Genomic DNA, 7,500 nt, shown 5'->3' on the forward strand with positions numbered 1-7,500 from the left:
TGCATCAACAAATACACATCTATGCTTATGCTGTGTTAAACCAGTAGGAAATGGTCCTACCACATCCCTATTGCACCCTATAAAATTCAATAGGTATCAGACACCACTTTCTGGCTTCTGGTACAGCGTTTTTATGTGCTTTGAAACAGTTGCAAGCATGACAACAATTTATATATTTTTTTCTATGGAAATTTTCATTTCTTAACTAATGTAGGATTCTCGTTTTCTCCTTAATGTTCTATCAATCCATAAATGCCCTGTATACAGAATTGCATGTACAATGTGGATGGCACAATTAATTAAGGAGCGAGGAAGAACTACCCGTTCACAAAATTCTCCTCCCTTCGTCTCGTAAACACAATATAATACATCATCTTCTATAAAATAAACTCTCACGAGGCCCCTTTCAGAAATGATGGATAACTCTCCGATTCCCTTTTAATCACTGCTCGCACACTTTCCATGCTTTCCTCTTTTTTCTGACCCTCTCGAACTTCTTCTATGCCCTAACCTCCCAAATCAACCACACCTGCATCATCAGGGCACTCATTCTGGACAGCCTTGGTTATGTCCTCGGCCACCCATATATATTCATCTTCACCATTCCTATCTCTCTCTCTCTCTCTCCTTCTCTCTCTCTCTCTCTCTCTCTCTCTCTCTCTCTCTCTCTCTCTCTCTCTCTCTCTCTCTCTCTCTCTCTCTTTCCATTTTCTGATCGCTCCTTGCGTGAATTCACATCCCGTTCTCTATTTTGACTGAAGTCTTCAACATTTTGGTTTCATTCTTTGTTCGTCTTTTGTGCCCTAGTTGATACTCCTATTGCAGCACCTCTAGAGTGGGCATCAGCTACCTTGTTAGCTTTACCTTCTATGTGGTAAATATTACTCCACCGAACTTCCAGAATGGTTAAGAAAAAATAGATGCACTTCACCGTTTAACAAAATCACTCAGGGACAATCACAATAAAATTAATTTCACAATATAAACTCTACTTACAAATTCACTTCACTTCCTCTAAGTAAAAAATTACCAAATGTAACAAACACTATACACTACACACCTTTATGAGAAAACACTTAGTGGCTTGTAGATGGTAGTGATAAGACTGTCGGCGTGTGGCTTTGTCAGACTGTAAGGCTGGATCTCTCTCTTCAATATATTGGTAGGCCCTTATATGTCATGCTAAGTCCTTCTGAATCTTCCAGTACTTTTCAGCAATGCATTCTCAATGAGTGTGCACATGGTTCGCAAGGGCCCCTCGCGACGTCAGGTTACCAATGTAGCAGATGGAAGTAGAGTTCTCTTCGTCGCCTGATGATGGCAACAATCTCAGCTGACACCGTCCACCTTCTCTCGTAACATTAAAAATAAAGAGTAAATTTAGTCCACATCCTGCATGCAATTTGCAACCACATGGACACATGTTGCAATCCCTAGCGTGTATCATATTTTACTTCTTTTTTACTTTGATGACTGCTTTTCCGGTCCCATGTAGCAGGGGGAACTTCACTTCCTATTGCACCTCCACTGTCTTTTTATCTTGTTCATTCAGAATATTCAAAATTTTTCATCACGTATTGGTCATTTTCTGTTTAATCGTCACCATCAAACGACTCACAGAACAAGAAAGTCTATAAGTTCCTTTTGAAAGCTTTAATGTCTTCTATCATTAGGATATCTCATGAGAGTTTATTGTTTAGTCTTGGGCCAGTATATTAATATGCTCTGGAGCCTACAGTTGACATATATCTAGCTTACCTTTTAACAAGATTGCATGAGAGTTGACAACCCAACTACATTAAATGAAAATTTAATTCTCTCAAATAACTTAAACTTACATATACGGAACTGAATGAAAATACAATTAAGTGAATGACGATAGTCTTATGTAATTTATGTTCACCCACTTTTCGAAAAGGCTATACATCTCTTATATACACAAATGAGATATGTGATAGAAATAATCTACTTTCATGTTAGACTAGCTTCGCAAGATAGCTCCTCTCTAAAATATTATTTATTCCAGGCCTTAATCAACTGATTCAGGCTAAGAAAAATAGTCTTGAACCACATTCTCTTTACCGGATATATCTTCACATTAGTGCAATATGGTTGCAAACCTATAAATCATCTAGTCGACCTTTGATTATTATTCTTCATTTTATTAACAAAAGTTAAAGGATTGTGATCTGAGTAAATCCCAATTTCATCATTTTGCGGACTATTTATATAAAAATCAAACTTCCTTTTTCCTGTGATTAGCACCAGCAGCTCCTTTTCAACTGTCGAGAAGGCCGGTTGATGTTTCTTTAGCTTCAACGACATGAAACAGACGGGGAGAAAAATTCCTTCCTTACCTTCTTGCAATAGGACAGCACCAGTCCTGCTATCCATCGCATCCACTCGCATAAGGAATTTCTTGTTGAATTCCGATGTTTAGAGTATCAAGTTTCGAAGTTAATATGGTCTTTACCTTTTCAAAGGATTCATGTGACTTGTTGGTTATTACAAACTATTTGTCAATGGTGCAAGTACAGTCTAAAAATTTGGCCCAAACCATCTGTAGAATCCTGTCATTCCTAAAAACTGTTGTTATTGGATCCTTGTTGTGGGGGGTGAAGTTTTCCTCATTTCTTTGACCTTAGCAGCTACCTGGGTGATTTTCCCCATCCCAACTTGAAATCCTAAGTACTAAACTGTTTCCTTTCATAATTTGCTCTTCGCCCAGTTAATAGTCAGATGGGTCCCTCGCAAGTTTTGAAATACCTACTTCAAGAATCGGAGATGTTCTTCCCAGGTCGATGAATATATCGCAAAATCTTCGAGATATACGGCTACTCTATCAATCGATCCTAGAAGGTTATCCTTTACTCGTTGGAAGGGGGCGGGTGCGTTCATTAGACTAAATGACATTACTGTATATTGATATTACCCAAACAGGGTTATAAACGCTGATAACAATTTTTCATTGTCGTTCAAAGGAATTTGATAATAGCCTTTTACCAAGTCGGACTTAGAGATGAACCTCACTTGTACAATGTTATTGAGTAGTTGGTCTATGATTGGAAATGGATAATTGTCAGCCACACTGATCGAATACAACTTTCGATAGTCTGCACACATCCTGAAAGATCCGTCCGGTTTTTCCACGAGTAAGCATGGAAAACTGCAAGAGCTGGAGCCTTGTTTGGGTAATTGGTCTTGCAACAAATAGTTCACTTCTTTTCTCATGACTTCTTGGTAATACATCGACAGTCAATAGGCATGATGTTTGAATGGTCTCTCGATGGTCGTAAGGTGTATCTAATGCCTCGTCAAGTTGGTTTGTTTCGGGATGTCTGAGACAAATAAAGGGAAACATTTAATCAATCAGCTTAACTCTTTTCGCTGCCCCTTGTTCAAATGCATTAATTTCTCTTCTAAGTTCCTGATGTTGGACTAAGTATTCACTTTGCTGACAGCCCCTACCTCATATCCGTCGTCGTCTTCCGTGGATGGAATGGTTTGCGCCATATATAACTGTGAAGATTCGGTCTTGTTTTCACTAGAGTATGGTTCGAAAAGTTAACGTGTACCATCCTTTGACTTTTTTTCCATCAAGGGGTTTCAATAATGTAGGTTAGGTCACAAATCTTCTCCAAATTCTGGAATGGTCCTTGGAACTTTTTGGTGAGAGGGAACTTACTTATTTGCAAGAAAGCTCACACCTGTTGTCCTACCGTAAACTGTCTGTTCTCAATTTTCATATTAATCCTTTTCTTCCTTTTTCCTTGGCTCGTTTTCAGGTTTTTGAAGGAAAACTTTCTAATCTTGTTGATCCTTCTCCTTAAGTTCTTGACATATTCTCCATTTTTTTCTTCTTGATAATTCCATTTTCTACCAATATTTTAATAGAACCTTCTACTTCTCGTCGAAACACCATTTCATTCTGGCTACATCCCATGTTCTCTTAGTAAGAATTGTGTAACTCAAATGACATCAAAGGTAATAGGATGTCCCATGCCTTTTCTGTTTCATTGTAGTCTTATTACCATTCTCTGTGGGGTTTGATGAAACCTCCCTAATGCATATTGGGTCTCACTGTGATAGGTAATAGGCCATCTTTGTCTCACATCTAACAGTTTCATCACGTCCTAAAAAAATTGTGACGTGAAATTTGTTCCTCGGTGGCTCTGAACAATTTTTGGAATACCAAACTGGGCATAAACTTCTTGAACCTCCTCGTTGATTACGTTAGCACTGATGTTCCTGACAGGTATTGATTCTCGGTATCTTTACACTCGACATATCAAGGTTAAAATGTATTTGTGGCTTTTTTTCCTTCTTGGTAATGGTCTCCCAATGTCGATCAGTATCTTGCAGAAGGGTTCTCCTTGGGCTTCAATCGCTTGTATGAGAGCCTTCTTGATGTACACATTAGGCTTTCCAGCCATTTGCTAAATGCGATATGTAAGGCCAAACTGGCTTACATACTTATGAATATCAGGCCATAAAGTATGTCACATATTCTCCTCCATCATCTTTCTTATTCCCATGTGTACCGTCTCATGTGCTACGGCTATCACCTATCTTTTTGAGCGGTGTGTGAATCAATATCTTGATGTATACGTCCCATTAGGCATTCCCTGGGGTATCGGTGGGTCTATGCTTCCTGATAAGCAATCCATCCTTTAGGCAGTTATAAGCGGGATACTGCTGTACCTCTTTCTCATCTACCACACAGTAAAATCATTCCGTTTATTATCATGCCCTTCAGTTGCAATCTTATCACCCTTTTCTGACACTCTTGTACTACTTCTAATTCTGTTTTCTATATTTTCCAAGTCTATTGTTTCATTGTCTTTCTGCTTATTTATCTGTCATTCCTCTTCTCTCGGGTTGTCTCGGGAGCTCTCTTGCGTACTACCATGTGAAACTATTTTTTCCATAAATATATCCTCCAAGTTCATTGTTCCTTCAGATTATCTGTCTTCTTCTGCAGCCAATTTCTTCGTCATACTGCTAGTCGCCACAAAACTAGAAAACAGATACAGGTAGTCCTTCTTGAGTTCAGTCGTAGGATTATACTTCAATTGTTTCTCTGTTATAATGATACAAGGCATAAACAGCACTCTCCGAACCTAATTTTCCAATAGGACTTATACTCCTTCGACAGCCATTGAATCCTTTACAGCAGAGTCAAAATGACCGGTCACCAACTCCTATGACCGTTTCAAACGGCTAAAAGGAGTAACATCCTCACCTCCTATTCCCTTCAAAATGACAGAATCTCCTGTGAGGGACCATCAGGTGTACACATCGTATCACCAAACTATGATTACACCCATGTTACGCTCTATCTTGACTGGGATCTGCTCGCTCCCATCCAGAGCAGCTAACATACCCTCATAAATATACTGTTTAAAGGCATCCAAGCGGTTTGGGCTTGTTCTATTTGTCATGTAAACGTTAACTATTTTTTTTCCTTGTCAACCTTTCCCGTTTGACTCATTATCTTCGTATTCCGTGGAGTGGAATTACCCTTAACCACTTGGGTGATTTGTTCCAGTTAGTTTGACCAATAATCCTCACTGATATGGCTTTTTTTGCCACACTTATAACAGACGATATCAATGTTCTATGTCTTTCACAAAAGTTGACAGAGGACGATTCTACGATTGTTGTTGTGGTACTGTTACATTCTGCTTTGGAAGAGTAAAAGTGATACTTCGTTTTAAACTATTAAACTTGATCCCATAGTTATTACTGAAATGGTTTCCATGGTTCGGTGTATACTTGACACTTTTTTTGAACGACGGTTGAAACTTTACACCAGCAGGTTGTTTACTACTGATGATATTATAATCTTCACTGAATGAAGCGGCTTTATCAAGTTTCTGCACCTCTCTTTCTCTCTTTCACTTGTGTACCTGTTAAAGATGTACTAGAATTCCTGAACATTGAACTTAACAAACATGTTATGTCTTTACCTAACCATGTGATTTTGGATTTAATTTGACTATGTGTTGTCGACACCAGTTTTACATTTAATGGGCGATTTTACAGATAAAAGTTTGGAATGCAGATGGGTAATTGTTTGTCACGAGTTTTATCGAATATTTACATGGAATGTTTTGAAAGTCGAATAGCTAGAGCAATCTTATTAGACGACATTTTCTGGGTGAGATACATTGACGACGTATTTGCTATACTAAAAGCTTGCTGTGATATTCAATAAATTTTAAGTGATCTTAATAATATAGTTCCCTCCATAACTTTTACCGTCAAAAAAAAAGACAACGGTGCTATTTCATTTTTAGATGTGACAGTCATAAGGTCAACTATGAACTATAATTTTAAATTCAAAATATACAGAAAACCCACAAAAAAACAATCTTTTAATAGATAACTATTCATGTCATAAATCAGACGTTAAGCTGTCGGCATTAAGGTCTATGTTCCTAAGAGCCCTCAATGTTTGCAGTCCCGAATATATTGACGAGGAATTCAGAAATATATATCAAATAGGTTTTCAAAATAATTTTAGCACACAAGACATAGACAAAAGCCTGGCACTTACAACAAAATCTTTTTATTCGCCCCGAAGGAATATGATAAGTAAAACTAATTTTCTGTCCCTACCATACCATCCCAATTTTGAGTCCGTAATCGCTCCTCTTAGATTGTTGGGGATTTATACTGCATTTTCTTATCATAATACTATTGGCAAAAATCTGATTTGCAACACACCTGACAGTGATGAGGGTATAGTTTATAAGATACCATGTTTATGTGGACATTTTTATATTGGATAATCTGGAAAATCATCAGATAAACAAATTTTAAACCATAAATATAATATAAGAACAAACAACAAAACTAATGCCATTTGTATACATAGTAATATATGTAGTTATCCAGTAGATTGGCAACATTCACAAATTTTGTTCAAGAATACTGATTTTATAGAGAGGAATGTCATTGAATCAGCATGTATATTTTATAGTAGGAATAAGCATTTTAATTTATCTCCAGACATATATAAATTGGATCCTTTCATCTTACGCAGTATAAAGTGTCAGTACAAACTTGAAAATGTTTTTCAATAGTTTATTTCCCATTTTTTTTTTTTTTTTGGCTTGTTGTATTTACTTGAGTGCTTGTCAAACATTCCTTTACTTGTTTTCACGTTAATTTGTAATTTCAACTTTTACTAGTTTTATCCCCATGTTAAGTGACTTTTTCCTGTTGGGTAGTAATATTGTAATCTTATTTTTTTTAATGATTTTAAGCCTTTCCTGTATGTAAATAAACGTGTGTAATATTTTTTTGCAAAATAAACGCTCCAAGAAGAGGTCCATTGGCGGACGAAACTGTTCAGCATTTCTACATATACACAATTTTCAATTTTCCTTATGTAGACTACTATATATATGTATATATGTATATATATATATATATATATATATATATATATATATATATATATATATATATATATATATATGTATATGTATACCT

The sequence above is a fragment of the Palaemon carinicauda genome, chromosome 16, assembly GCF_036898095.1.
Source record: "Palaemon carinicauda isolate YSFRI2023 chromosome 16, ASM3689809v2, whole genome shotgun sequence".
NCBI lineage: Eukaryota > Metazoa > Arthropoda > Malacostraca > Decapoda > Palaemonidae > Palaemon > Palaemon carinicauda.